Source organism: Sinocyclocheilus grahami, unplaced genomic scaffold (genome assembly GCF_001515645.1).
Source record: "Sinocyclocheilus grahami isolate Dianchi unplaced genomic scaffold, SAMN03320097.WGS_v1.1 scaffold21.1, whole genome shotgun sequence".
Taxonomy (NCBI): domain Eukaryota; kingdom Metazoa; phylum Chordata; class Actinopteri; order Cypriniformes; family Cyprinidae; genus Sinocyclocheilus; species Sinocyclocheilus grahami.
The window spans coordinates 4,685,539-4,695,110 of record NW_015505200.1 but is presented as its reverse complement, the minus strand read 5'-3'; positions in this window follow the sequence as shown (position 1 = coordinate 4,695,110).

Sequence of the window (9,572 nt, the reverse complement as noted above, 5' to 3'; positions counted from 1 at the left end):
GAAAAACCCGAAGACTCGAGCGATGAACTAATCAATTCGATTTCTGGCTCAGACTGCATTGGTTAAGTGTATGGGGCTGTCACGTGATGAACAAATGACTCGAAAAACCCGAAGACTCGAGCGATGAACTAATCAATTCTCTTTCCGGCTCAGACTGCATTGGTTAAGTGTATGGGGCTGTCACGTGATGAACAAATGACTCGAAAAACCCGAAGACTCGAGCGATGAACTAATCAATTCGATTTCTGGCTCAGACTGCATTGGTTAAGTGTATGAGGCTGTCACGTGATGAACAAATGACTCGGAAAAACCCGAAGACTCAAAGCAGGTGAACTATTTGACTAATTCCAGTACAGAACCTATAGGATGTTGCGCATGCGCGACTGAACGAATCACTCCCCGAGATGACTCGTTCTTCCCGAGTCACATTAAAGATTTGTTCAAAATGAACGAATCGTTCAAGAACGACCCAACACTATTTCCCAGTCACTTTGACTGTTTGGTGGCCAGCAGCTTCACACTATGTCACACAAATATTGTATGAATGAATGCACTGCACTATAATAGAATAGCACTATGAAATCTGTAGAAATAGGATGGCATGTAACTGATATTTTAGTTCATTCCATTTGGAAATGTAATAAGTGGTAGAAGTGCCAACTCCTTGACACCAGGTACAGTAACTTGTAACTGCAGTACAGAGGCTCTGATATCTACCATATGGCTACTGTGTTTCTGTTAAATACTGACTGCTGTAGGGCATAATGGCCTTTATTCATTTATTTTTTTTAGATGCATTTCCTTAATTCAGCACTGTAAAGAGAATGTCTGGTAAGTTTGTGGGGCGCAAAAGAATTTTGAATCTACAAATTGCACTCACATAGAGGAAAGTATGTATACATATATGTAATATGAATTATATGAATTAAAACATTAAAATGTCATTGTAAATACTGTGCAGATTCTTTGCCAATATGATAAATTAAAACAATCCCACAATGCACTGAGACATGATTACTGAAAAAAAATCAACCAATACGGTGGATAGAGTTGACAGAAATAATCTAAATATATAAATATATTTAATTCAGTACTGAAAATTATCAATAAAAATAGTTCAAGCTAATTAAACTGGACTGTTTTACCAATGTTCTATTTAAGTTCAGATGATGAAATGAAGATTAGTAGAATGAGGCCCAAAACATTTAAGAAAATGTTCTTGTTTTACTCATTTTGACAGTTTTTTGACTATAAATTGACAGTATTTATAGTATTTTTTTAAATTTATTGTCTCAAAATTATTCATATTTTTAAATATTTTATATAAAATGGGAACATTATAGGCCTATGTAAAATTCACTTTAAAGAAGATTTTTTAGTGAAAGTGAAGTGATGTGTGGCCAAGTTGGGTGACAGAATTTGTGCTCTGCATTTAACCCATCCAAGTGCACACACACCGTGAACACACCCGGAGCATTGGGTAGCCATTTTTTGCTGCTTTGCCCAGGGAGCAGTTGGGGGTTTGGTGCCTTGCTCAAGGGTCTCACCTCAGTTGTGGTATTGAGGGTGGAAGAGAGCGCTGGTTATTCACTCCCCCCCACTGACAATTCCTGCCGGACCTGAAACTCGAACCTGCAACCTTCAAGTTACAAGTCTGACTCTCTAACCATTAGACCACTACTGCACCAATTTTATTATTATTATTATTATTAATTATTATTATTCATAAAGAAAATTCATAGATATTGTCCTATGCTTCAGTGGAAGATTTCTGACACCTGTTGAAAAACACTTTAAAGGGGACATCGGGTGAAATTATCACTTCTTTTTTTTTGCATTTAGTTAGGTTTCTGGCATGTCTGCCAGTTCAGAAAAGCTGAAATGAAAACACGCAGCCAGTTCGTTATGGGCTGCACGAGTCTGAAACGGTATCATCCAGTGGCCTGTTTGAGTTTGCAGCTGGTTTCTGTGTAGATAGCTAGCTATTTGAATAAAACCACCTCTGAGCCATATACAGAGTGTCGACCTGACCAACGGAAGAAAGGGGTGGGGTGAGCAGTAGCTCGTTATCAAGAGACAAGCACTGATACGGGTCGCTGTGAACAGAGGTGCTTTTGGCAAGGTGAAGAGGGTGTTGTTTTACATGACAATTGAGGAATTTTAACCTAAAATATATTACAGACATTTCATGAAGACCCTAAACAATCATACCAACTTGTGAAAAATGGAAAAAGAGCACGCGCAAGCGTCGTGGTATTCTCGATAATGGCGTTAGATGGTAACTCCGGGGAGAAGAATTGTTGAATTAACTCGTTGCTTTTGTTTTTTTGCACACAAAAAGAATTATCATAGCTTCATAAAATTACGGTTGAGCCACTGATGTCAAATGGACTATTTTGTCGATGTTCTTGGTAACTTTCTGGGCCTTGAACATGGTAGTTACCTTGCTGTCTATGGAGGGTCAGAAAGCTCTCGGATTTCATCAAAAATATCTTAATTTGTGTTTTTCGAAAATGAACGAAGGTCTTATGGGTGGGTTTCGAACGACATGAGGGTGAGTAATTAATGACAGAATTTTGGGAGTGAAATATGCTTTTAAAAATGAAAATGACACGATATTTCCACTATAACCAGTAGATGGCTGCAGAGGATCATTTGCTCAGTTGCCGTTTCCACTCCCTAACGTAGTTCTTGAGACATTATGAAATCACTATTATAACATTTAAAAACCACTAAACACATTAAAAATGTCAAACATTTACAAAGTTCAGCACTTTTTTTGTACTGAGTAGGTAGCAACTCATCGGACCTACATGGTATCTAGACTGAACTGAAGTTTAAACATTTTTTAACAGGTCAGGTGAGTCCATAACTGAGTTGACCAATGAGATCGATTGCAGGGCGGGGTTTGAGCCTATTTGGTTTGTGGAAAAAGTCACTATTCAAGCAAGGGTCACGCTAAAACATTTGGGAACTGGGATACAACAAAGTGTCAGACGCACTGTGTGACTGTGGATATTAAAGGGGTCATATGATGTTGCTAAAAAGAACATTATTTTGTGTATTTGGTGTAATGAAATGTGTTTATGCGTTTTAAGGTTCAAAAAACACATTATTTTCCACATACTGTACATTATTGTTTCTCCTCTATGCCCCGCTTTTCTGAAACGTCGATTTTTACAAAGCTCATCGGTCTGAAAAGCAAGATGTGCTGTGATTGGCCAGCTATCCAGTGCGTTATGATTGGCCGAATACCTCAAGCGTGTGACGGAAATGTTACGCCCCTATCATACTGTGATGATGCCCTGTCAGGCCGAAGCGATGATTCAAAAACATGAAAACCCATTATAAACGAGGCATTCGTTGCATCCAGTGGGGACATAATTATGGATTATAATGACTTATACTGTCTTTTTACGCGTTGCGTTGCATCGTGCCGCGTAAACATAAAACCATGTCTGCATTTGTGATCGGAGAAATGACAAACAACAAGCCCTACTCTACACTGCCCAAAAAACTTGCTTTAAATATAAAAAAATATAAAATATAAAAACTCTTTAAATATAGCATGAGAGTGAGCGGCGGCAGCCTAGATTGAGCAGAGGAGTCCAGCCCGGGGTTGTCACATGTGACGGGCTAGATTGAGGAACGGCCGGAGGGCTAGAGTGAGCAGAGGCGGCGGATTCGACGAAGGAGCGTTCGGAGGGCTTGCAGAAATCACATGTGACGACCCCGGGCTGGATTCCGCTTCATCCACGGTGAAAGCCGATCCGGTGATCCACAGCGCAAAGTTGTTGTATTTCCTCAGCGACCAGCATGGATCAGCTCCAGGCATGATGAAGCAGATATCGTCCTCTTTTGGAAGGACAAACAAAGTAGTTTCGCTTTCACAAGGAAACACACAGCGCCTTCACGACATGTTGGCAGCGGCGGCAACAATACTACAGTGAGAGTAAAAGTTACGCCTTCTTTCTTTGCGTGAACATTTGGGCGGCGTTATGCAAATCTTCCCACATCGTGACGTAGACATGTGGGGGCGTGTTAGACCCAGCCGTTTTAGGTAAATTCGATTTCTGGCTCAGACTGCATTGGTTAAGTGTATGGGGCTGTCACGTGATGAACAAATGACTCGGAAAAACCCGAAGACTCGAGCGATGAACTAATCAATTCTCTTTCCGGCTCAGACTGCATTGGTTAAGTGTATGGGGCTGTCACGTGATGAACAAATGACTCGAAAAACCCGAAGACTCGAGCGATGAACTAATCAATTCGATTTCTGGCTCAGACTGCATTGGTTAAGTGTATGGGGCTGTCACGTGATGAACAAATGACTCGGAAAAACCCGAAGACTCGAGCGATGAACTAATCAATTCTCTTTCCGGCTCAGACTGCATTGGTTAAGTGTATGGGGCTGTCACGTGATGAACAAATGACTCGAAAAACCCGAAGACTCGAGCGATGAACTAATCAATTCGATTTCTGGCTCAGACTGCATTGGTTAAGTGTATGGGGCTGTCACGTGATGAACAAATGACTCGAAAAACCCGAAGACTCGAGCGATGAACTAATCAATTCTCTTTCCGGCTCAGACTGCATTGGTTAAGTGTATGGGGCTGTCACGTGATGAACAAATGACTCGAAAAACCCGAAGACTCGAGCGATGAACTAATCAATTCGATTTCTGGCTCAGACTGCATTGGTTAAGTGTATGAGGCTGTCACGTGATGAACAAATGACTCGGAAAAACCCGAAGACTCAAAGCAGGTGAACTATTTGACTAATTCCAGTACAGAACCTATAGGATGTTGCGCATGCGCGACTGAACGAATCACTCCCCGAGATGACTCGTTCTTCCCGAGTCACATTAAAGATTTGTTCAAAATGAACGAATCGTTCAAGAACGACCCAACACTATTTCCCAGTCACTTTGACTGTTTGGTGGCCAGCAGCTTCACACTATGTCACACAAATATTGTATGAATGAATGCACTGCACTATAATAGAATAGCACTATGAAATCTGTAGAAATAGGATGGCATGTAACTGATATTTTAGTTCATTCCATTTGGAAATGTAATAAGTGGTAGAAGTGCCAACTCCTTGACACCAGGTACAGTAACTTGTAACTGCAGTACAGAGGCTCTGATATCTACCATATGGCTACTGTGTTTCTGTTAAATACTGACTGCTGTAGGGCATAATGGCCTTTATTCATTTATTTTTTTTAGATGCATTTCCTTAATTCAGCACTGTAAAGAGAATGTCTGGTAAGTTTGTGGGGCGCAAAAGAATTTTGAATCTACAAATTGCACTCACATAGAGGAAAGTATGTATACATATATGTAATATGAATTATATGAATTAAAACATTAAAATGTCATTGTAAATACTGTGCAGATTCTTTGCCAATATGATAAATTAAAACAATCCCACAATGCACTGAGACATGATTACTGAAAAAAAATCAACCAATACGGTGGATAGAGTTGACAGAAATAATCTAAATATATAAATATATTTAATTCAGTACTGAAAATTATCAATAAAAATAGTTCAAGCTAATTAAACTGGACTGTTTTACCAATGTTCTATTTAAGTTCAGATGATGAAATGAAGATTAAAGAAATGAGGCCCAAAACATTTAAGAAAATGTTCTTGTTTTACTCATTTTGACAGTTTTTTGACTATAAATTGACAGTATTTATAGTATTTTTTTAAATTTATTGTCTCAAAATTATTCATATTTTTAAATATTTTATATAAAATGGGAACATTATAGGCCTATGTAAAATTCACTTTAAAGAAGATTTTTTAGTGAAAGTGAAGTGATGTGTGGCCAAGTTGGGTGACAGAATTTGTGCTCTGCATTTAACCCATCCAAGTGCACACACACCGTGAACACACCCGGAGCATTGGGTAGCCATTTTTTGCTGCTTTGCCCAGGGAGCAGTTGGGGGTTTGGTGCCTTGCTCAAGGGTCTCACCTCAGTTGTGGTATTGAGGGTGGAAGAGAGCGCTGGTTATTCACTCCCCCCCACTGACAATTCCTGCCGGACCTGAAACTCGAACCTGCAACCTTCAAGTTACAAGTCTGACTCTCTAACCATTAGACCACTACTGCACCAATTTTATTATTATTATTATTATTAATTATTATTATTCATAAAGAAAATTCATAGATTCGGGTGAAATTATCACTTCTTTTTTTTTGCATTTAGTTAGGTTTCTGGCATGTCTGCCAGTTCAGAAAAGCTGAAATGAAAACACGCAGCCAGTTCGTTATGGGCTGCACGAGTCTGAAACGGTATCATCCAGTGGCCTGTTTGAGTTTGCAGCTGGTTTCTGTGTAGATAGCTAGCTATTTGAATAAAACCACCTCTGAGCCATATACAGAGTGTCGACCTGACCAACGGAAGAAAGGGGTGGGGTGAGCAGTAGCTCGTTATCAAGAGACAAGCACTGATACGGGTCGCTGTGAACAGAGGTGCTTTTGGCAAGGTGAAGAGGGTGTTGTTTTACATGACAATTGAGGAATTTTAACCTAAAATATATTACAGACATTTCATGAAGACCCTAAACAATCATACCAACTTGTGAAAAATGGAAAAAGAGCACGCGCAAGCGTCGTGGTATTCTCGATAATGGCGTTAGATGGTAACTCCGGGGAGAAGAATTGTTGAATTAACTCGTTGCTTTTGTTTTTTTGCACACAAAAAGAATTATCATAGCTTCATAAAATTACGGTTGAGCCACTGATGTCAAATGGACTATTTTGTCGATGTTCTTGGTAACTTTCTGGGCCTTGAACATGGTAGTTACCTTGCTGTCTATGGAGGGTCAGAAAGCTCTCGGATTTCATCAAAAATATCTTAATTTGTGTTTTTCGAAAATGAACGAAGGTCTTATGGGTGGGTTTCGAACGACATGAGGGTGAGTAATTAATGACAGAATTTTGGGAGTGAAATATGCTTTTAAAAATGAAAATGACACGATATTTCCACTATAACCAGTAGATGGCTGCAGAGGATCATTTGCTCAGTTGCCGTTTCCACTCCCTAACGTAGTTCTTGAGACATTATGAAATCACTATTATAACATTTAAAAACCACTAAACACATTAAAAATGTCAAACATTTACAAAGTTCAGCACTTTTTTTGTACTGAGTAGGTAGCAACTCATCGGACCTACATGGTATCTAGACTGAACTGAAGTTTAAACATTTTTTAACAGGTCAGGTGAGTCCATAACTGAGTTGACCAATGAGATCGATTGCAGGGCGGGGTTTGAGCCTATTTGGTTTGTGGAAAAAGTCACTATTCAAGCAAGGGTCACGCTAAAACATTTGGGAACTGGGATACAACAAAGTGTCAGACGCACTGTGTGACTGTGGATATTAAAGGGGTCATATGATGTTGCTAAAAAGAACATTATTTTGTGTATTTGGTGTAATGAAATGTGTTTATGCGTTTTAAGGTTCAAAAAACACATTATTTTCCACATACTGTACATTATTGTTTCTCCTCTATGCCCCGCTTTTCTGAAACGTCGATTTTTACAAAGCTCATCGGTCTGAAAAGCAAGATGTGCTGTGATTGGCCAGCTATCCAGTGCGTTATGATTGGCCGAATACCTCAAGCGTGTGACGGAAATGTTACGCCCCTATCATACTGTGATGATGCCCTGTCAGGCCGAAGCGATGATTCAAAAACATGAAAACCCATTATAAACGAGGCATTCGTTGCATCCAGTGGGGACATAATTATGGATTATAATGACTTATACTGTCTTTTTACGCGTTGCGTTGCATCGTGCCGCGTAAACATAAAACCATGTCTGCATTTGTGATCGGAGAAATGACAAACAACAAGCCCTACTCTACACTGCCCAAAAAACTTGCTTTAAATATAAAAAAATATAAAATATAAAAACTCTTTAAATATAGCATGAGAGTGAGCGGCGGCAGCCTAGATTGAGCAGAGGAGTCCAGCCCGGGGTTGTCACATGTGACGGGCTAGATTGAGGAACGGCCGGAGGGCTAGAGTGAGCAGAGGCGGCGGATTCGACGAAGGAGCGTTCGGAGGGCTTGCAGAAATCACATGTGACGACCCCGGGCTGGATTCCGCTTCATCCACGGTGAAAGCCGATCCGGTGATCCACAGCGCAAAGTTGTTGTATTTCCTCAGCGACCAGCATGGATCAGCTCCAGGCATGATGAAGCAGATATCGTCCTCTTTTGGAAGGACAAACAAAGTAGTTTCGCTTTCACAATGAATCACACAGCGCCTTCACGACATGGCGGCGGCAACAACAATACTACAGCGAGAATAAAAGTTACGCCTTCTTTCTTTGCGTGAACATTTGGGCGGTGTTATACAAATCTTCCCACATAGTGATGTAGGTATGTGGGGGCGTGTTAGAACGAGGCGTTTTAGGAGGGCGTGGCTGACTCTTAACTTTTATAAAGAATATCTTTGGATTTGAGACTTTAGTCTTTGCAACTTTACAGATCTTCTTTATGCACCAAGAGCTTGTAACACTCCAAAGAGAAAGGAAAAATTGAAATCACATCATATGACCCCTTTAAGTAAATCAGTATATTTAATATAAAAACGATTTTACTTTGTACAATGATTTTTCTGTACCTGGCACAAACAAACCGGCCAAAAGATGACTGACGACTTGTTCCAACGTGAGCTGATTTCAGTTTTTTTTTGCAATAACTGAGAACTTATTTTGAATCTGGCAGGAGGGACTGTGAAATGGACTTTATGAGTGCAGTTTTGTTCTGTGACATTCGATAATAAATCATGCATCGGTTAGTCTTGACTGACAGCGTATGAGTGTGACATATTTGCTACTGAAGTTGAGGTGAGACATATCAAAGACATGGATATACTATAGATAGGGTTGCCAACCGTCCCGTATTAGCTGGGACGTCCCGTATTTTGGGCCTAATTGATTTGTCCCGTACGTGACCTGTCCCGTTTTTTGACTGCTACGCTGATCTAACCACTGATTGATACAACAGCAGGGGTGCTGTGCTGATCACTTGAGATTGATCACCGATACCTGTCATCATCCAATCACAGCCCCCCTCACGCAGTATAAGTTAAGTAAATCAGAAATCGTGAACATAACTGTTCGAGGAAGGCTGCGCAATCCTCTGCCGACTCGTTGCTCCCGCCTCAGCAAGCGCCAATTGCGTCCGTGTTTTGACTTCAGTAAATCAGTTTTGGTGAATACAAACAACGTGATTATTTTTGAGTCCAACATCCCGCCGTGCAAAAGACGTGATCAGTAAGGGAAGTCGTCTTTCACTATTGTAATGTTGTTAAATAGAGAAAAACATTTTATGTTTAAGTAACTAATAGCATAAATCTTAACCTTGGACCTTATTCTTGAAACACAAAATGACCAATAAAAAGGTGTCAAGCACCAAAAGCAGCCCATATTAAATCTATAAGCTGTCTTTAATTGAAAAATACGCTTTTTCATGCATACTATATATATATATATATATATATATATATATATATATGTGTGTGTGTGTGTGTGTGTGTGTGTGTGTGTGT